This window comes from Dendrobates tinctorius, unplaced genomic scaffold (genome assembly GCF_039654945.1).
Source record: "Dendrobates tinctorius isolate UK_male_01 unplaced genomic scaffold, ASM3965494v1 ptg000019l, whole genome shotgun sequence".
Classification (NCBI taxonomy): domain Eukaryota; kingdom Metazoa; phylum Chordata; class Amphibia; order Anura; family Dendrobatidae; genus Dendrobates; species Dendrobates tinctorius.
Window position 1 is genome coordinate 94,178,012 of NW_027361687.1, and position 21,748 is coordinate 94,199,759.

A 21,748-nucleotide genomic window follows, 5' to 3' on the forward strand; every position below is an offset into this window, starting at 1 on the left:
CTGGTTTTTGATAGTTTGGGCCCTATTGAATAATGAATGTTTTGAATTTTCTCCAAAAGTAAAGTAGTTGCAAACTCATGCTTTTAGAGACTTGTTTGGGCTCATGAGAGGAGTAGAAAAACATCAAAAATTTCAGTCCTGCATGATTCTACCAAGAAATGTGTGTTCATTCAAACCGCTGGTTTTTGAGTTTGGGCCCTATTGAATAATGAATGTTTTGAATTTTCTCCAAAAGTAAAGTAGTTGCAAACTCATGCTTTTAGAGACTTGTTTGGGCTCATGAGAGGAGTAGAAAAACATCAAAAATTTCAATCCTGCATGATTCTACCAAGAAATGTGTGTTCAATGAAACGGCTGGTTTTTGATAGTTTGGGCCCTATTGAATAATGAATGTTTTGAATTTTCTCCAAAAGTAAAGTAGTTGCAAACTCATCCTTTTAGAAACTTGTTTGGGCTGTTGAGAGGAGTAAAAAACCATCAAAAATTTCAATCCTGCATGATTCTACCAAGAAATGTGATTCTTCATTCAAAACGCTGGTTTTTGCTATTGGGCTCTATTGAATAATGAATGTTTTGAATTTTCTCCAAAAGTAAAGTAGTTGCAAACTCATGCTTTTAGAGACTTGTTTGGGCTCATGAGAGGAGTAGAAAAACATCAAAAATTTCAGTCCTGCATGATTCTACCAAGAAATGTGTGTTCATTCAAACCGCTGGTTTTTGATAGTTTGGGCCCTATTGAATAATGAATGTTTTGAATTTTCTCCAAAAGTAAAGTAGTTGCAAACTCATGCTTTTAGAGACTTGTTTGGGCTCATGAGAGGAGTAGAAAAACATCAAAAATTTCAGTCCTGCATGATTCTACCAAGAAATGTGTGTTCATTGAAACCGCTGGTTTTTGATAGTTTGGGCCCTATTGAATAATGAATGTTTTGAATTTTCTCCAAAAGTAAAGTAGTTGCAAACTCATCCTTTTAGAAACTTGTTTGGGCTGTTGAGAGGAGTAAAAAGCCATCAAAAATTTCAATCCTGCATGATTCTACCAAGAAATGTGATTCTTCATTCAAAACGCTGGTTTTTGCTATTGGGCTCTATTGAATAATGAATGTTTTGAATTTTCTCCAAAAGTAAAGTAGTTGCAAACTCATGCTTTTAGAGACTTGTTTGGGCTCATGAGAGGAGTAGAAAAACATCAAAAATTTCAGTCCTGCATGATTCTACCAAGAAATGTGTGTTCATTGAAACCGCTGGTTTTTGATAGTTTGGGCCCTATTGAATAATGAATGTTTTGAAATTTCTCCAAAAGTAAAGTAGTTGCAAACTCATCCTTTTAGAAACTTGTTTGGGCTGTTGAGAGGAGTAAAAAACCATCAAAAATTTCAATCCTGCATGATTTTACCAAGAAATGTGATTCTTCATTCAAAACGCTGGTTTTTGCTATTGGGCTCTATTGAATAATGAATGTTTTGAATTTTCTCCAAAAGTAAAGTAGTTGCAAACTCATGCTTTTAGAGACTTGTTTGGGCTCATGAGAGGAGTAGAAAAACATCAAAAATTTCAGTCCTGCATGATTCTACCAAGAAATGTGTGTTCATTCAAACCGCTGGTTTTTGATAGTTTGGGCCCTATTGAATAATGAATGTTTTGAATTTTCTCCAAAAGTAAAGTAGTTGCAAACTCATCCTTTTAGAAACTTGTTTGGGCTGTTGAGAGGAGTAAAAAACCATCAAAAATTTCAATCCTGCATGATTCTACCAAGAAATGTGATTCTTCATTCAAAACGCTGGTTTTTGCTATTGGGCTCTATTGAATAATGAATGTTTTGAATTTTCTCCAAAAGTAAAGTAGTTGCAAACTCATGCTTTTAGAGACTTGTTTGGGCTCATGAGAGGAGTAGAAAAACATCAAAAATTTCAGTCCTGCATGATTCTACCAAGAAATGTGTGTTCATTGAAACCGCTGGTTTTTGATAGTTTGGGCCCTATTGAATAATGAATGTTTTGAATTTTCTCCAAAAGTAAAGTAGTTGCAAACTCATCCTTTTAGAAACTTGTTTGGGCTGTTGAGAGGAGTAAAAAACCATCAAAAATTTCAATCCTGCATGATTCTACCAAGAAATGTGATTCTTCATTCAAAACGCTGGTTTTTGCTATTGGGCTCTATTGAATAATGAATGTTTTGAATTTTCTCCAAAAGTAAAGTAGTTGCAAACTCATGCTTTTAGAGACTTGTTTGGGCTCATGAGAGGAGTAGAAAAACATCAAAAATTTCAGTCCTGCATGATTCTACCAAGAAATGTGTGTTCATTCAAACCGCTGGTTTTTGATAGTTTGGGCCCTATTGAATAATGAATGTTTTGAATTTTCTCCAAAAGTAAAGTAGTTGCAAACTCATGCTTTTAGAGACTTGTTTGGGCTCATGAGAGGAGTAAAAGAGCATCAAAAATTTCAGTCCTGCATGATTCTACCAAGAAATGTGTGTTCATTGAAACCGCTGGTTTTTGATAGTTTGGGCTCTATTGAATAATGAATGTTTTGAATTTTCTCCAAAAGTAAAGTAGTTGCAAACTCATCCTTTTAGAAACTTGTTTGGGCTGTTGAGAGGAGTAAAAAACCATCAAAAATTTCAATCCTGCATGATTCTACCAAGAAATGTGATTCTTCATTCAAAACGCTGGTTTTTGCTATTGGGCTCTATTGAATAATGAATGTTTTGAATTTTCTCCAAAAGTAAAGTAGTTGCAAACTCATGCTTTTAGAGACTTGTTTGGGCTCATGAGATGAGTAGAAAAACATCAAAAATTTCAGTCCTGCATGATTCTACCAAGACATGTGTGTTCATTGAAATGGCTGGTTTTTGATAGTTTGGGCCCTATTGAATAATGAATGTTTTGAATTTTCTCCAAAAGTAAAGTAGTTGCAAACTCATGCTTTTAGAGACTTGTTTGGGCTCATGAGAGGAGTAGAAAAACATCAAAAATTTCAGTCCTGCATGATTCTACCAAGAAATGTGTGTTCATTCAAACCGCTGGTTTTTGAGTTTGGGCCCTATTGAATAATGAATGTTTTGAATTTTCTCCAAAAGTAAAGTAGTTGCAAACTCATGTTTTTAGAGACTTGTTTGGGCTCATGAGAGGAGTAGAAAAACATCAAAAATTTCAATCCTGCATGATTCTACCAAGAAATGTGTGTTCATTGAAACGGCTGGTTTTTGATAGTTTGGGCCCTATTGAATAATGAATGTTTTGAATTTTCTCCAAAAGTAAAGTAGTTGCAAACTCATCCTTTTAGAAACTTGTTTGGGCTGTTGAGAGGAGTAAAAAACCATCAAAAATTTCAATCCTGCATGATTCTACCAAGAAATGTGATTCTTCATTCAAAACGCTGGTTTTTGCTATTGGGCTCTATTGAATAATGAATGTTTTGAATTTTCTCCAAAAGTAAAGTAGTTGCAAACTCATGCTTTTAGAGACTTGTTTGGGCTCATGAGAGGAGTAGAAAAACATCAAAAATTTCAGTCCTGCATGATTCTACCAAGAAATGTGTGTTCATTCAAACCGCTGGTTTTTGATAGTTTGGGCCCTATTGAATAATGAATGTTTTGAATTTTCTCCAAAAGTAAAGTAGTTGCAAACTCATGCTTTTAGAGACTTGTTTGGGCTCATGAGAGGAGTAGAAAAACATCAAAAATTTCAGTCCTGCATGATTCTACCAAGAAATGTGTGTTCATTGAAACCGCTGGTTTTTGATAGTTTGGGCCCTATTGAATAATGAATGTTTTGAATTTTCTCCAAAAGTAAAGTAGTTGCAAACTCATCCTTTTAGAAACTTGTTTGGGCTGTTGAGAGGAGTAAAAAGCCATCAAAAATTTCAATCCTGCATGATTCTACCAAGAAATGTGATTCTTCATTCAAAACGCTGGTTTTTGCTATTGGGCTCTATTGAATAATGAATGTTTTGAATTTTCTCCAAAAGTAAAGTAGTTGCAAACTCATGCTTTTAGAGACTTGTTTGGGCTCATGAGAGGAGTAGAAAAACATCAAAAATTTCAGTCCTGCATGATTCTACCAAGAAATGTGTGTTCATTGAAACCGCTGGTTTTTGATAGTTTGGGCCCTATTGAATAATGAATGTTTTGAAATTTCTCCAAAAGTAAAGTAGTTGCAAACTCATCCTTTTAGAAACTTGTTTGGGCTGTTGAGAGGAGTAAAAAACCATCAAAAATTTCAATCCTGCATGATTTTACCAAGAAATGTGATTCTTCATTCAAAACGCTGGTTTTTGCTATTGGGCTCTATTGAATAATGAATGTTTTGAATTTTCTCCAAAAGTAAAGTAGTTGCAAACTCATGCTTTTAGAGACTTGTTTGGGCTCATGAGAGGAGTAGAAAAACATCAAAAATTTCAGTCCTGCATGATTCTACCAAGAAATGTGTGTTCATTCAAACCGCTGGTTTTTGATAGTTTGGGCCCTATTGAATAATGAATGTTTTGAATTTTCTCCAAAAGTAAAGTAGTTGCAAACTCATCCTTTTAGAAACTTGTTTGGGCTGTTGAGAGGAGTAAAAAACCATCAAAAATTTCAATCCTGCATGATTCTACCAAGAAATGTGATTCTTCATTCAAAACGCTGGTTTTTGCTATTGGGCTCTATTGAATAATGAATGTTTTGAATTTTCTCCAAAAGTAAAGTAGTTGCAAACTCATGCTTTTAGAGACTTGTTTGGGCTCATGAGAGGAGTAGAAAAACATCAAAAATTTCAGTCCTGCATGATTCTACCAAGAAATGTGTGTTCATTGAAACCGCTGGTTTTTGATAGTTTGGGCCCTATTGAATAATGAATGTTTTGAATTTTCTCCAAAAGTAAAGTAGTTGCAAACTCATCCTTTTAGAAACTTGTTTGGGCTGTTGAGAGGAGTAAAAAACCATCAAAAATTTCAATCCTGCATGATTCTACCAAGAAATGTGATTCTTCTTTCAAAACGCTGGTTTTTGCTATTGGGCTCTATTGAATAATGAATGTTTTGAATTTTCTCCAAAAGTAAAGTAGTTGCAAACTCATGCTTTTAGAGACTTGTTTGGGCTCATGAGAGGAGTAGAAAAACATCAAAAATTTCAGTCCTGCATGATTCTACCAAGAAATGTGTGTTCATTGAAACCGCTGGTTTTTGATAGTTTGGGCCCTATTGAATAATGAATGTTTTGAATTTTCTCCAAAAGTAAAGTAGTTGCAAACTCATCCTTTTAGAAACTTGTTTGGGCTGTTGAGAGGAGTAAAAAACCATCAAAAATTTCAATCCTGCATGATTCTACCAAGAAATGTGATTCTTCATTCAAAAAGCTGGTTTTTGCTATTGGGCTCTATTGAATAATGAATGTTTTGAATTTTCTCCAAAAGTAAAGTAGTTGCAAACTCATGCTTTTAGAGACTTGTTTGGGCTCATGAGAGGAGTAGAAAAACATCAAAAATTTCAGTCCTGCATGATTCTACCAAGAAATGTGTGTTCATTGAAACCGCTGGTTTTTGATAGTTTGCGCCCTATTGAATAATGAATGTTTTGAATTTTCTCCAAAAGTAAAGTAGTTGCAAACTCATTCTTTTTAGAATCTTTTTTCGTCTGTTGAGAGGAGTAAAAAACCATCAAAAATTTCAATCCTGCATGATTCTACCAAGAAATGTGATTCTTCATTCAAAACGCTGGTTTTTGCTATTGGGCTCTATTGAATAATGAATGTTTTGAATTTTCTCCAAAAGTAAAGTAGTTGCAAACTCATGCTTTTAGAGACTTGTTTGGGCTCATGAGAGGAGTAGAAAAACATCAAAAATTTCAGTCCTGCATGATTCTACCAAGAAATGTGTGTTCATTGAAACCGCTGGTTTTTGATAGTTTGGGCCCTATTGAATAATGAATGTTTTGAATTTTCTCCAAAAGTAAAGTAGTTGCAAACTCATCCTTTTAGAAACTTGTTTGGGCTGTTGAGAGGAGTAAAAAACCATCAAAAATTTCAATCCTGCATGATTCTACCAAGAAATGTGATTCTTCATTCAAAACGCTGGTTTTTGCTATTGGGCTCTATTGAATAATGAATGTTTTGAATTTTCTCCAAAAGTAAAGTAGTTGCAAACTCATGCTTTTAGAGACTTGTTTGGGCTCATGAGGGGAGTAGAAAAACATCAAAAATTTCAGTCCTGCATGATTCTACCAAGAAATGTGTGTTCATTGAAACCGCTGGTTTTTGATAGTTTGGGCCCTATTGAATAATGAATGTTTTGAATTTTCTCCAAAAGTAAAGTAGTTGCAAACTCATCCTTTTAGAAACTTGTTTGGGCTGTTGAGAGGAGTAAAAAAACATCAAAAATTTCAATCCTGCATGATTCTACCAAGAAATGTGATTCTTCATTCAAAACGCTGGTTTTTGCTATTGGGCTCTATTGAATAATGAATGTTTTGAATTTTCTCCAAAAGTAAAGTAGTTGCAAACTCATGCTTTTAGAGACTTGTTTGGGCTCATGAGAGGAGTAGAAAAACATCAAAAATTTCAGTCCTGCATGATTCTACCAAGAAATGTGTGTTCATTGAAACCGCTGGTTTTTGATAGTTTGGGCCCTATTGAATAATGAATGTTTTGAATTTTCTCCAAAAGTAAAGTAGTTGCAAACTCATCCTTTTAGAAACTTGTTTGGGCTGTTGGGAGGAGTAAATAACCATCAAAAATTTCAATCCTGCATGATTTTACCAAGAAATGTGATTCTTCATTCAAAATCTGATTTTTGCTATTGGGCTCTATTGAATAGTGAATGTTTTGAATTTTCTCCAAAAGTAAAGTAGTTGCAAACTCATGCTTTTAGAGACTTGTTTGGGCTCATGAGCGGAGTAGAAAAACATCAAAAATTTCAGTCCTGCATGATTCTACCAAGAAATGTGTTCATTCAAACCGCTGGTTTTTGATAGTTTGGGCCCTATTGAATAATGAATGTTTTGAATTTTCTCCAAAAGTAAAGTAGTTGCAAACTCATCCTTTTAGAAACTTGTTTAGGCTGTTGAGAGGAGTAAAAAACCATCAAAAATTTCAATCCTGCATGATTCTACCAAGAAATGTGATTCTTCATTCAAAACGCTGGTTTTTGCTATTGGGCTCTATTGAATAATGAATGTTTTGAATTTTCTCCAAAAGTAAAGTAGTTGCAAACTCATGCTTTTATAGACTTGTTTGGGCTCATGAGAGGAGTAGAAAAACATCAAAAATTTCAGTCCTGCATGATTCTACCAAGAAATGTGTGTTCATTGAAACCGCTGGTTTTTGATAGTTTGGGCCCTATTGAATAATGAATGTTTTGAATTTTCTCCAAAAGTAAAGTAGTTGCAAACTCATCCTTTTAGAAACTTGTTTGGGCTGTTGAGAGGAGTAAAAAAACATCAAAAATTTCAATCCTGCATGATTCTACCAAGAAATGTGATTCTTCATTCAAAACGCTGGTTTTTGCTATTGGGCTCTATTGAATAATGAATGTTTTGAATTTTCTCCAAAAGTAAAGTAGTTGCAAACTCATGCTTTTAGAGACTTGTTTGGGCTCATGAGAGGAGTAGAAAAACATCAAAAATTTCAGTCCTGCATGATTCTACCAAGAAATGTGTGTTCATTGAAACCGCTGGTTTTTGATAGTTTGGGCCCTATTGAATAATGAATGTTTTGAATTTTCTCCAAAAGTAAAGTAGTTGCAAACTCATCCTTTTAGAAACTTGTTTGGGCTGTTGAGAGGAGTAAAAAACCATCAAAAATTTCAATCCTGCATGATTTTACCAAGAAATGTGATTCTTCATTCAAAACCTGATTTTTGCTATTGGGCTCTATTGAATAGTGAATGTTTTGAATTTTCTCCAAAAGTAAAGTAGTTGCAAACTCATGCTTTTAGAGACTTGTTTGGGCTCATGAGCGGAGTAGAAAAACATCAAAAATTTCAGTCCTGCATGATTCTACCAAGAAATGTGTTCATTCAAACCGCTGGTTTTTGATAGTTTGGGCCCTATTGAATAATGAATGTTTTGAATTTTCTCCAAAAGTAAAGTAGTTGCAAACTCATCCTTTTAGAAACTTGTTTGTGCTGTTGAGAGGAGTAAAAAACCATCAAAAATTTCAATCCTGCATGATTCTACCAAGAAATGTGATTCTTCATTCAAAACGCTGGTTTTTGCTATTGGGCTCTATTGAATAATGAATGTTTTGAATTTTCTCCAAAAGTAAAGTAGTTGCAAACTCATGCTTTTAGAGACTTGTTTGGGCTCATGAGAGGAGTAGAAAAACATCAAAAATTTCAGTCCTGCATGATTCTACCAAGAAATGTGTGTTCATTGAAACCGCTGGTTTTTGATAGTTTGGGCCCTATTGAATAATGAATGTTTTGAATTTTCTCCAAAAGTAAAGTAGTTGCAAACTCATCCTTTTAGAAACTTGTTTGGGCTGTTGAGAGGAGTAAAAAACCATCAAAAATTTCAATCCTGCATGATTCTACCAAGAAATGTGATTCTTCATTCAAAACGCTGGTTTTTGCTATTGGGCTCTATTGAATAATGAATGTTTTGAATTTTCTCCAAAAGTAAAGTAGTTGCAAACTCATGCTTTTAGAGACTTGTTTGGGCTCATGAGGGGAGTAGAAAAACATCAAAAATTTCAGTCCTGCATGATTCTACCAAGAAATGTGTGTTCATTGAAACCGCTGGTTTTTGATAGTTTGGGCCCTATTGAATAATGAATGTTTTGAATTTTCTCCAAAAGTAAAGTAGTTGCAAACTCATCCTTTTAGAAACTTGTTTGGGCTGTTGAGAGGAGTAAAAAAACATCAAAAATTTCAATCCTGCATGATTCTACCAAGAAATGTGATTCTTCATTCAAAACGCTGGTTTTTGCTATTGGGCTCTATTGAATAATGAATGTTTTGAATTTTCTCCAAAAGTAAAGTAGTTGCAAACTCATGCTTTTAGAAACTTGTTTGGGCTCATGAGAGGAGTAGAAAAACATCAAAAATTTCAGTCCTGCATGATTCTACCAAGAAATGTGTGTTCATTGAAACCGCTGGTTTTTGATAGTTTGGGCCCTATTGAATAATGAATGTTTTGAATTTTCTCCAAAAGTAAAGTAGTTGCAAACTCATCCTTTTAGAAACTTGTTTGGGCTGTTGGGAGGAGTAAATAACCATCAAAAATTTCAATCCTGCATGATTTTACCAAGAAATGTGATTCTTCATTCAAAATCTGATTTTTGCTATTGGGCTCTATTGAATAGTGAATGTTTTGAATTTTCTCCAAAAGTAAAGTAGTTGCAAACTCATGCTTTTAGAGACTTGTTTGGGCTCATGAGCGGAGTAGAAAAACATCAAAAATTTCAGTCCTGCATGATTCTACCAAGAAATGTGTTCATTCAAACCGCTGGTTTTTGATAGTTTGGGCCCTATTGAATAATGAATGTTTTGAATTTTCTCCAAAAGTAAAGTAGTTGCAAACTCATCCTTTTAGAAACTTGTTTAGGCTGTTGAGAGGAGTAAAAAACCATCAAAAATTTCAATCCTGCATGATTCTACCAAGAAATGTGATTCTTCATTCAAAACGCTGGTTTTTGCTATTGGGCTCTATTGAATAATGAATGTTTTGAATTTTCTCCAAAAGTAAAGTAGTTGCAAACTCATGCTTTTATAGACTTGTTTGGGCTCATGAGAGGAGTAGAAAAACATCAAAAATTTCAGTCCTGCATGATTCTACCAAGAAATGTGTGTTCATTGAAACCGCTGGTTTTTGATAGTTTGGGCCCTATTGAATAATGAATGTTTTGAATTTTCTCCAAAAGTAAAGTAGTTGCAAACTCATCCTTTTAGAAACTTGTTTGGGCTGTTGAGAGGAGTAAAAAAACATCAAAAATTTCAATCCTGCATGATTCTACCAAGAAATGTGATTCTTCATTCAAAACGCTGGTTTTTGCTATTGGGCTCTATTGAATAATGAATGTTTTGAATTTTCTCCAAAAGTAAAGTAGTTGCAAACTCATGCTTTTAGAGACTTGTTTGGGCTCATGAGAGGAGTAGAAAAACATCAAAAATTTCAGTCCTGCATGATTCTACCAAGAAATGTGTGTTCATTGAAACCGCTGGTTTTTGATAGTTTGGGCCCTATTGAATAATGAATGTTTTGAATTTTCTCCAAAAGTAAAGTAGTTGCAAACTCATCCTTTTAGAAACTTGTTTGGGCTGTTGAGAGGAGTAAAAAACCATCAAAAATTTCAATCCTGCATGATTTTACCAAGAAATGTGATTCTTCATTCAAAACCTGATTTTTGCTATTGGGCTCTATTGAATAGTGAATGTTTTGAATTTTCTCCAAAAGTAAAGTAGTTGCAAACTCATGCTTTTAGAGACTTGTTTGGGCTCATGAGCGGAGTAGAAAAACATCAAAAATTTCAGTCCTGCATGATTCTACCAAGAAATGTGTTCATTCAAACCGCTGGTTTTTGATAGTTTGGGCCCTATTGAATAATGAATGTTTTGAATTTTCTCCAAAAGTAAAGTAGTTGCAAACTCATCCTTTTAGAAACTTGTTTGTGCTGTTGAGAGGAGTAAAAAACCATCAAAAATTTCAATCCTGCATGATTCTACCAAGAAATGTGATTCTTCATTCAAAACGCTGGTTTTTGCTATTGGGCTCTATTGAATAATGAATGTTTTGAATTTTCTCCAAAAGTAAAGTAGTTGCAAACTCATGCTTTTATAGACTTGTTTGGGCTCATGAGAGGAGTAGAAAAACATCAAAAATTTCAGTCCTGCATGATTCTACCAAGACATGTGTGTTCATTGAAACGGCTGGTTTTTGATAGTTTGGGCCCTATTGAATAATGAATGTTTTGAATTTTCTCCAAAAGCAAAGTAGTTGCAAACTCATCCTTTTAGAAACTTGTTTGGGCTGTTGAGAGGAGTAAAAAACCATCAAAAAATTCAATCCTGCATGATTCTACCAAGAAATGTGATTCTTCATTCAAAACGCTGGTTTTTGCTATTGGGCTCTATTGAATAATGAATGTTTTGAATTTTCTCCAAAAGTAAAGTAGTTGCAAACTCATGCTTTTAGAGACTTGTTTGGGCTCATGAGAGGAGTAGGAAAACATCAAAAATTTCAGTCCTGCATGATTCTACCAAGAAATGTGTGTTCATTCAAACCGCTGGTTTTTGATAGTTTGGGCCCTATTGAATAATGAATGTTTTGAATTTTCTTCAAAAGTAAAGTAGTTGCAAACTCATGCTTTTAGAGACTTGAGAGCTCATGAGAGGAGTAGAAAAACATCAAAAATTTCAGTCCTGCATGATTCTACCAAGAAATGTGTATTCATTGAAACCGCTGGTTTTTGATAGTTTGGGCCCTATTGAATAATGAATGTTTTGAATTTTCTCGAAAAGTAAAGTAGTTGCAAACTCATCCTTTTAGAAACTTGTTTGGGCTGTTGAGAGGAGTAAAAAACCATCAAAAATATCAATCCTGCATGATTCTACCAAGAAATGTGATTCTTCATTCAAAACGCTGGTTTTTGCTATTGGGCTCTATTGAATAATGAATGTTTTGAATTTTCTCCAAAAGTAAAGTAGTTGCAAACTCATGCTTTTAGAGACTTGTTTGGGCTCATGAGATGAGTAGAAAAACATCAAAAATTTCAGTCCTGCATGATTCTACCAAGACATGTGTGTTCATTGAAACGGCTGGTTTTTGGTAGTTTGGGCCCTATTGAATAATGAATGTTTTGAATTTTCTCCAAAAATAAAGCAGTTGCAAACTCATCCTTTTAGAAACTTGTTTGGGCTGTTGAGAGGAGTAAAAAACCATCAAAAATTTCAATCCTGCATGATTCTACCAAGAAATGTGATTCTTCATTCAAAACGCTGGTTTTTGCTATTGGGCTCTATTGAATAATGAATGTTTTGAATTTTCTCCAAAAGTAAAGTAGTTGCAAACTCATGCTTTTAGAGACTTGTATGGGCTCATGAGAGGAGTAGAAAAACATCAAAAATTTCAGTCCTGCATGATTCTACCAAGAAATGTGTGTTCATTCAAACCGCTGGTTTTTGATAGTTTGGGCCCTATTGAATAATGAATGTTTTGAATTTTCTCCAAAAGTAAAGTAGTTGCAAACTCATGCTTTTAGAGACTTGTTTGGGCTCATGAGAGGAGTAGAAAAACATCAAAAATTTCAGTCCTGCATGATTCTACCAAGAAATGTGTGTTCATTGAAACCGCTGGTTTTTGATAGTTTGGGCCCTATTGAATAATGAATGTTTTGAATTTTCTCCAAAAGTAAAGTAGTTGCAAACTCATCCTTTTAGAAACTTGTTTGGGCTGTTGAGAGGAGTAAAAAACCATCAAAAATTTCAATCCTGCATGATTCTACCAAGAAATGTGATTCTTCATTCAAAACGCTGGTTTTTGCTATTGGGCTCTATTGAATAATGAATGTTTTGAATTTTCTCCAAAAGTAAAGTAGTTGCAAACTCATGCTTTTAGAGACTTGTTTGGGCTCATGAGAGGAGTAGAAAAACATCAAAAATTTCAGTCCTGCATGATTCTACCAAGAAATGTGTGTTCATTCAAACCGCTGGTTTTTGATAGTTTGGGCCCTATTGAATAATGAATGTTTTGAATTTTCTCCAAAAGTAAAGTAGTTGCAAACTCATGCTTTTAGAGACTTGTTTGGGCTCATGAGAGGAGTAGAAGAACATCAAAAATTTCAGTCCTGCATGATTCTACCAAGAAATGTGTGTTCATTGAAACCGCTGGTTTTTGATAGTTTGGGCTCTATTGAATAATGAATGTTTTGAATTTTCTCCAAAAGTAAAGTAGTTGCAAACTCATCCTTTTAGAAACTTGTTTGGGCTGTTGAGAGGAGTAAAAAACCATCAAAAATTTCAATCCTGCATGATTCTACCAAGAAATGTGATTCTTCATTCAAAACGCTGGTTTTTGCTATTGGGCTCTATTGAATAATGAATGTTTTGAATTTTCTCCAAAAGTAAAGTAGTTGCAAACTCATGCTTTTAGAGACTTGTTTGGGCTCATGAGAGGAGTAGAAAAACATCAAAAATTTCAGTCCTGCATGATTCTACCAAGAAATGTGTGTTCATTGAAACCACTGGTTTTTGATAGTTTGGGCCCTATTGAATAATGAATGTTTTGAATTTTCTCCAAAAGTAAAGTAGTTGCAAACTCATCCTTTTAGAAACTTGTTTGGGCTGTTGAGAGGAGTAAAAAATGATCAAAAATTTCAATCCTGCATGCTTCTACCAAGAAATGTGATTCTTCATTCAAAACGCTGGTTTTTGCTATTGGGCTCTATTGAATAATGAATGTTTTGAATTTTCTCCAAAAGTAAAGTAGTTGCAAACTCATGCTTTTAGAGACTTGTTTGGGCTCATGAGATGAGTAGAAAAACATCAAAAATTTCAGTCCTGCATGATTCTACCAAGACATGTGTGTTCATTGAAATGGCTGGTTTTTGATAGTTTGGGCCCTATTGAATAATGAATGTTTTGAATTTTCTCCAAAAGTAAAGCAGTTGCAAACTCATCCTTTTAGAAACTTGTTTGGGCTGTTGAGAGGAGAAAAAAAACCATCAAAAATTTCAATCCTGCATGATTCTACCAAGAAATGTGATTCTTCATTCAAAACGCTGGTTTTTGCTATTGGGCTCTATTGAATAATGAATGTTTTGAATTTTCTCCAAAATTAAAGTAGTTGCAAACTCATGCTTTTTGAGACTTGTTTGGGCTCATGAGAGGAGTAGAAAAACATCAAAAATTTCAGTCCTGCATGATTCTACCAAGAAATGTGTGTTCATTCAAACCGCTGGTTTTTGAGTTTGGGCCATATTGAATAATGAATGTTTTGAATTTTCTCCAAAAGTAAAGTAGTTGCAAACTCATGCTTTTAGAGACTTGTTTGGGCTCATGAGAGGAGTAGAAAAACATCAAAAATTTCAATCCTGCATGATTCTACCAAGAAATGTGTGTTCATTGAAACGGCTGGTTTTTGATAGTTTGGGCCCTATTGAATAATGAATGTTTTGAATTTTCTCCAAAAGTAAAGTAGTTGCAAACTCATCCTTTTAGAAACTTGTTTGGGCTGTTGAGAGGAGTAAAAAACCATCAAAAATTTCAATCCTGCATGATTCTACCAAGAAATGTGATTCTTCATTCAAAATGCTGGTTTTTGCTATTGGGCTCTATTGAATAATGAATGTTTTGAATTTTCTCCAAAAGTAAAGTAGTTGCAAACTCATGCTTTTAGAGACTTGTTTGGGCTCATGAGAGGAGTAGAAAAACATCAAAAATTTCAGTCCTGCATGATTCTACCAAGAAATGTGTGTTCATTCAAACCGCTGGTTTTTGATAGTTTGGGCCCTATTGAATAATGAATGTTTTGAATTTTCTCCAAAAGTAAAGTAGTTGCAAACTCATGCTTTTAGAGACTTGTTTGGGCTCATGAGAGGAGTAGAAAAACATCAAAAATTTCAGTCCTGCATGATTCTACCAAGAAATGTGTGTTCATTGAAACCGCTGGTTTTTGATAGTTTGGGCCCTATTGAATAATGAATGTTTTGAATTTTCTCCAAAAGTAAAGTAGTTGCAAACTCATCCTTTTAGAAACTTGTTTGGGCTGTTGAGAGGAGTAAAAAGCCATCAAAAATTTCAATCCTGCATGATTCTACCAAGAAATGTGATTCTTCATTCAAAACGCTGGTTTTTGCTATTGGGCTCTATTGAATAATGAATGTTTTGAATTTTCTCCAAAAGTAAAGTAGTTGCAAACTCATGCTTTTAGAGACTTGTTTGGGCTCATGAGAGGAGTAGAAAAACATCAAAAATTTCAGTCCTGCATGATTCTACCAAGAAATGTGTGTTCATTGAAACCGCTGGTTTTTGATAGTTTGGGCCCTATTGAATAATGAATGTTTTGAAATTTCTCCAAAAGTAAAGTAGTTGCAAACTCATCCTTTTAGAAACTTGTTTGGGCTGTTGAGAGGAGTAAAAAACCATCAAAAATTTCAATCCTGCATGATTTTACCAAGAAATGTGATTCTTCATTCAAAACGCTGGTTTTTGCTATTGGGCTCTATTGAATAATGAATGTTTTGAATTTTCTCCAAAAGTAAAGTAGTTGCAAACTCATGCTTTTAGAGACTTGTTTGGGCTCATGAGAGGAGTAGAAAAACATCAAAAATTTCAGTCCTGCATGATTCTACCAAGAAATGTGTGTTCATTCAAACCGCTGGTTTTTGATAGTTTGGGCCCTATTGAATAATGAATGTTTTGAATTTTCTCCAAAAGTAAAGTAGTTGCAAACTCATCCTTTTAGAAACTTGTTTGGGCTGTTGAGAGGAGTAAAAAAACCATCAAAAATTTCAATCCTGCATGATTCTACCAAGAAATGTGATTCTTCATTCAAAACGCTGGTTTTTGCTATTGGGCTCTATTGAATAATGAATGTTTTGAATTTTCTCCAAAAGTAAAGTAGTTGCAAACTCATGCTTTTAGAGACTTGTTTGGGCTCATGAGAGGAGTAGAAAAACATCAAAAATTTCAGTCCTGCATGATTCTACCAAGAAATGTGTGTTCATTGAAACCGCTGGTTTTTGATAGTTTGGGCCCTATTGAATAATGAATGTTTTGAATTTTCTCCAAAAGTAAAGTAGTTGCAAACTCATCCTTTTAGAAACTTGTTTGGGCTGTTGAGAGGAGTAAAAAACCATCAAAAATTTCAATCCTGCATGATTCTACCAAGAAATGTGATTCTTCATTCAAAACGCTGGTTTTTGCTATTGGGCTCTATTGAATAATTAATGTTTTGAATTTTCTCCAAAAGTAAAGTAGTTGCAAACTCATGCTTTTAGAGACTTGTTTGGGCTCATGAGAGGAGTAGAAAAACATCAAAAATTTCAGTCCTGCATGATTCTACCAAGACATGTGTGTTCATTGAAACGGCTGGTTTTTGATAGTTTGGGCCCTATTGAATAATGAATGTTTTGAATTTTCTCCAAAAGCAAAGTAGTTGCAAACTCATCCTTTTAGAAACTTGTTTGGGCTGTTGAGAGGAGTAAAAAACCATCAAAAAATTCAATCCTGCATGATTCTACCAAGAAATGTGATTCTTCATTCAAAACGCTGGTTTTTGCTATTGGGCTCTATTGAATAATGAATGTTTTGAATTTTCTCCAAAAGTAAAGTAGTTGCAAACTCATGCTTTTAGAGACTTGTTTGGGCTCATGAGAGGAGTAGAAAAACATCAAAAATTTCAGTCCTGCATGATTCTACCAAGAAATGTGTGTTCATTGAAACCGCTGGTTTTTGATAGTTTGGGCCCTATTGAATAATGAATGTTTTGAATTTTCTCCAAAAGTAAAGTAGTTGCAAACTCATTCTTTTTAGAATCTTTTTTCGTCTGTTGAGAGGAGTAAAAAACCATCAAAAATTTCAATCCTGCATGATTCTACCAAGAAATGTGATTCTTCATTCAAAACGCTGGTTTTTGCTATTGGGCTCTATTGAATAATGAATGTTTTGAATTTTCTCCAAAAGTAAAGTAGTTGCAAACTCATGCTTTTAGAGACTTGTTTGGGCTCATGAGAGGAGTAGAAAAACATCAAAAATTTCAGTCCTGCATGATTCTACCAAGAAATGTGTGTTCATTGAAACCGCTGGTTTTTGATAGTTTGGGCCCTATTGAATAATGAATGTTTTGAATTTTCTCCAAAAGTAAAGTAGTTGCAAACTCATCCTTTTAGAAACTTGTTTGGGCTGTTGAGAGGAGTAAAAAACCATCAAAAATTTCAATCCTGCATGATTTTACCAAGAAATGTGATTCTTCATTCAAAACCTGATTTTTGCTATTGGGCTCTATTGAATAGTGAATGTTTTGAATTTTCTCCAAAAGTAAAGTAGTTGCAAACTCATGCTTTTAGAGACTTGTTTGGGCTCATGAGAGGAGTAGAAAAACATCAAAAATTTCAGTCCTGCATGATTCTACCAAGAAATGTGTTCATTCAAACCGCTGGTTTTTGATAGTTTGGGCCCTATTGAATAATGAATGTTTTGAATTTTCTCCAAAAGTAAAGTAGTTGCAAACTCATCCTTTTAGAAACTTGTTTGGGCTGTTGAGAGGAGTAAAAAACCATCAAAAATTTCAATCCTGCATGATTCTACCAAGAAATGTGATTCTTCATTCAAAACGCTGGTTTTTGCTATTGGGCTCTATTGAATAATTAATGTTTTGAATTTTCTCCAAAAGTAAAGTAGTTGCAAACTCATGCTTTTAGAGACTTGTTTGGGCTCATGAGAGGAGTAGAAAAACATCAAAAATTTCAGTCCTGCATGATTCTACCAAGACATGTGTGTTCATTGAAACGGCTGGTTTTTGATAGTTTGGGCCCTATTGAATAATGAATGTTTTGAATTTTCTCCAAAAGCAAAGTAGTTGCAAACTCATCCTTTTAGAAACTTGTTTGGGCTGTTGAGAGGAGTAAAAAACCATCAAAAAATTCAATCCTGCATGATTCTACCAAGAAATGTGATTCTTCATTCAAAACGCTGGTTTTTGCTATTGGGCTCTATTGAATAATGAATGTTATGAATTTTCTCCAAAAGTAAAGTAGTTGCAAACTCATGCTTTTAGAGACTTGTTTGGGCTCATGAGAGGAGTAGAAAAACATCAAAAATTTCAGTCCTGCATGATTCTACCAAGAAATGTGTGTTCATTCAAACCGCTGGTTTTTGATAGTTTGGGCCCTATTGAATAATGAATGTTTTGAATTTTCTCCAAAAGTAAAGTAGTTGCAAACTCATGCTTTTAGAGACTTGAGAGCTCATGAGAGGAGTAGAAAAACATCAAAAATTTCAGTCCTGCATGATTCTACCAAGAAATGTGTGTTCATTGAAACCGCTGGTTTTTGATAGTTTGGGCCCTATTGAATAATGAATGTTTTGAATTTTCTCCAAAAGTAAAGTAGTTGCAAACTCATGCTTTTAGAGACTTGTTTGGGCTCATGAGAGGAGTAGAAAAACATCAAAAATTTCAGTCCTGCATGATTCTACCAAGAAATGTGTGTTCATTGAAACCGCTGGTTTTTGATAGTTTGGGCCCTATTGAATAATGAATGTTTTGAATTTTCTCCAAAAGTAAAGTAGTTGCAAACTCATCCTTTTAGAAACTTGTTTGGGCTGTTGAGAGGAGTAAAAAACCATCAAAAATTTCAATCCTGCATGATTCTACCAAGAAATGTGATTCTTCTTTCAAAACGCTGGTTTTTGCTATTGGGCTCTATTGAATAATGAATGTTTTGAATTTTCTCCAAAAGTAAAGTAGTTGCAAACTCATGCTTTTAGAGACTTGTTTGGGCTCATGAGAGGAGTAGAAAAACATCAAAAATTTCAGTCCTGCATGATTCTACCAAGAAATGTGTGTTCATTGAAACCGCTGGTTTTTGATAGTTTGGGCCCTATTGAATAATGAATGTTTTGAATTTTCTCCAAAAGTAAAGTAGTTGCAAACTCATCCTTTTAGAAACTTGTTTGGGCTGTTGAGAGGAGTAAAAAACCATCAAAAATTTCAATCCTGCATGATTCTACCAAGAAATGTGATTCTTCATTCAAAACGCTGGTTTTTGCTATTGGGCTCTATTGAATAATGAATGTTTTGAATTTTCTCCAAAAGTAAAGTAGTTGCAAACTCATGCTTTTAGAGACTTGTTTGGGCTCATGAGAGGAGTAGAAAAACATCAAAAATTTCAGTCCTGCATGATTCTACCAAGAAATGTGTGTTCATTGAAACCGCTGGTTTTTGATAGTTTGGGCCCTATTGAATAATGAATGTTTTGAATTTTCTCCAAAAGTAAAGTAGTTGCAAACTCATTCTTTTTAGAATCTTTTTTCGTCTGTTGAGAGGAGTAAAAAACCATCAAAAATTTCAATCCTGCATGATTCTACCAAGAAATGTGATTCTTCATTCAAAACGCTGGTTTTTGCTATTGGGCTCTATTGAATAATGAATGTTTTGAATTTTCTCCAAAAGTAAAGTAGTTGCAAACTCATGCTTTTAGAGACTTGTTTGGGCTCATGAGAGGAGTAGAAAAACATCAAAAATTTCAGTCCTGCATGATTCTACCAAGAAATGTGTGTTCATTGAAACCGCTGGTTTTTGATAGTTTGGGCCCTATTGAATAATGAATGTTTTGAATTTTCTCCAAAAGTAAAGTAGTTGCAAACTCATCCTTTTAGAAACTTGTTTGGGCTGTTGAGAGGAGTAAAAAACCATCAAAAATTTCAATCCTGCATGATTTTACCAAGAAATGTGATTCTTCATTCAAAACCTGATTTTTGCTATTGGGCTCTATTGAATAGTGAATGTTTTGAATTTTCTCCAAAAGTAAAGTAGTTGCAAACTCATGCTTTTAGAGACTTGTTTGGGCTCATGAGAGGAGTAGAAAAACATCAAAAATTTCAGTCCTGCATGATTCTACCAAGAAATGTGTTCATTCAAACCGCTGGTTTTTGATAGTTTGGGCCCTATTGAATAATGAATGTTTTGAATTTTCTCCAAAAGTAAAGTAGTTGCAAACTCATCCTTTTAGAAACTTGTTTGGGCTGTTGAGAGGAGTAAAAAACCATCAAAAATTTCAATCCTGCATGATTCTACCAAGAAATGTGATTCTTCATTCAAAACGCTGGTTTTTGCTATTGGGCTCTATTGAATAATGAATGTTTTGAATTTTCTCCAAAAGTAAAGTAGTTGCAAACTCATGCTTTTAGAGACTTGTTTGGGCTCATGAGAGGAGTAGAAAAACATCAAAAATTTCAGTCCTGCATGATTCTACCAAGAAATGTGTGTTCATTCAAACCGCTGGTTTTTGATAGTTTGGGCCCTATTGAATAATGAATGTTTTGAATTTTCTCCCAAAGTAAAGTAGTTGCAAACTCATGCTTTTAGAGACTTGTTTGGGCTCATGAGAGGAGTAGAAAAACATCAAAAATTTCAGTCCTGCATGATTCTACCAAGAAATGTGTGTTCATTGAAACCGCTGGTTTTTGATAGTTTGGGCCCTATTGAATAATGAATGTTTTGAATTTTCTCCAAAAGTAAAGTAGTTGCAAACTCATCCTTTTAGAAACTTGTTTGGGCTGTTGAGAGGAGTAAAAAACCATCAAAAATTTCAAGCCTGCATGATTCTACCAAGAAATGTGATTCTTCATTCAAAACGCTGGTTTTTGCTATTGGGCTCTATTGAATAATGAATGTTTTGAATTTTCTCCAAAAGTAAAGTAGTTGCAAACTCATGCTTTTAGAGACTTGTTTGGGCTCATGAGAGGAGTAGAAAAACATCAAAAATTTCAGTCCTGCATGATTCTACCAAGAAATGTGTGTTCATTCAAACCGCTGGTTTTTGATAGTTTGGGCCCTATTGAATAATGAATGTTTTGAATTTTCTCCAAAAGTAAAGTAGTTGCAAACTCATGCTTTTAGAGACTTGTTTGGGCTCATGAGAGGAGTAGAAAAACATCAAAAATTTCAGTCCTGCATGATTCTACCAAGAAATGTGTGTTCATTGAAACCGCTGGTTTTTGATAGTTTGGGCCCTATTGAATAATGAATGTTTTGAAATTTCTCCAAAAGTAAAGTAGTTGCAAACTCATCCTTTTAGAAACTTGTTTGGGCTGTTGAGAGGAGTAAAAAACCATCAAAAATTTCAATCCTGCATGATTTTACCAAGAAATGTGATTCTTCATTCAAAACGCTGGTTTTTGCTATTGGGCTCTATTGAATAATGAATGTTTTGAATTTTCTCCAAAAGTAAAGTAGTTGCAAACTCATGCTTTTAGAGACTTGTTTGGGCTCATGAGAGGAGTAGAAAAACATCAAAAATTTCAGTCCTGCATGATTCTACCAAGAAATGTGTGTTCATTCAAACCGCTGGTTTTTGATAGTTTGGGCCCTATTGAATAATGAATGTTTTGAATTTTCTCCAAAAGTAAAGTAGTTGCAAACTCATCCTTTTAGAAACTTGTTTGGGCTGTTGAGAGGAGTAAAAAACCATCAAAAATTTCAATCCTGCATGATTCTACCAAGAAATGTGATTCTTCATTCAAAACGCTGGTTTTTGCTATTGGGCTCTATTGAATAATGAATGTTTTGAATTTTCTCCAAAAGTAAAGTAGTTGCAAACTCATGCTTTTAGAGACTTGTTTGGGCTCATGAGAGGAGTAGAAAAACATCAAAAATTTCAGTCCTGCATGATTCTACCAAGAAATGTGTGTTCATTGAAACCGCTGGTTTTTGATAGTTGGGCCCTATTGAATAATGAATGTTTTGAATTTTCTCCAAAAGTAAAGTAGTTGCAAACTCATCCTTTTAGAAACTTGTTTGGGCTGTTGAGAGGAGTAAAAAACCATCAAAAATTTCAATCCTGCATGATTCTACCAAGAAATGTGATTCTTCATTCAAAACGCTGGTTTTTGCTATTGGGCTCTATTGAATAATGAATGTTTTGAATTTTCTCCAAAAGTAAAGTAGTTGCAAACTCATGCTTTTAGAGACTTGTTTGGGCTCATGAGAGGAGTAGAAAAACATCAAAAATTTCAGTCCTGCATGATTCTACCAAGACATGTGTGTTCATTGAAACGGCTGGTTTTTGATAGTTTGGGCCCTATTGAATAATGAATGTTTTGAATTTTCTCCAA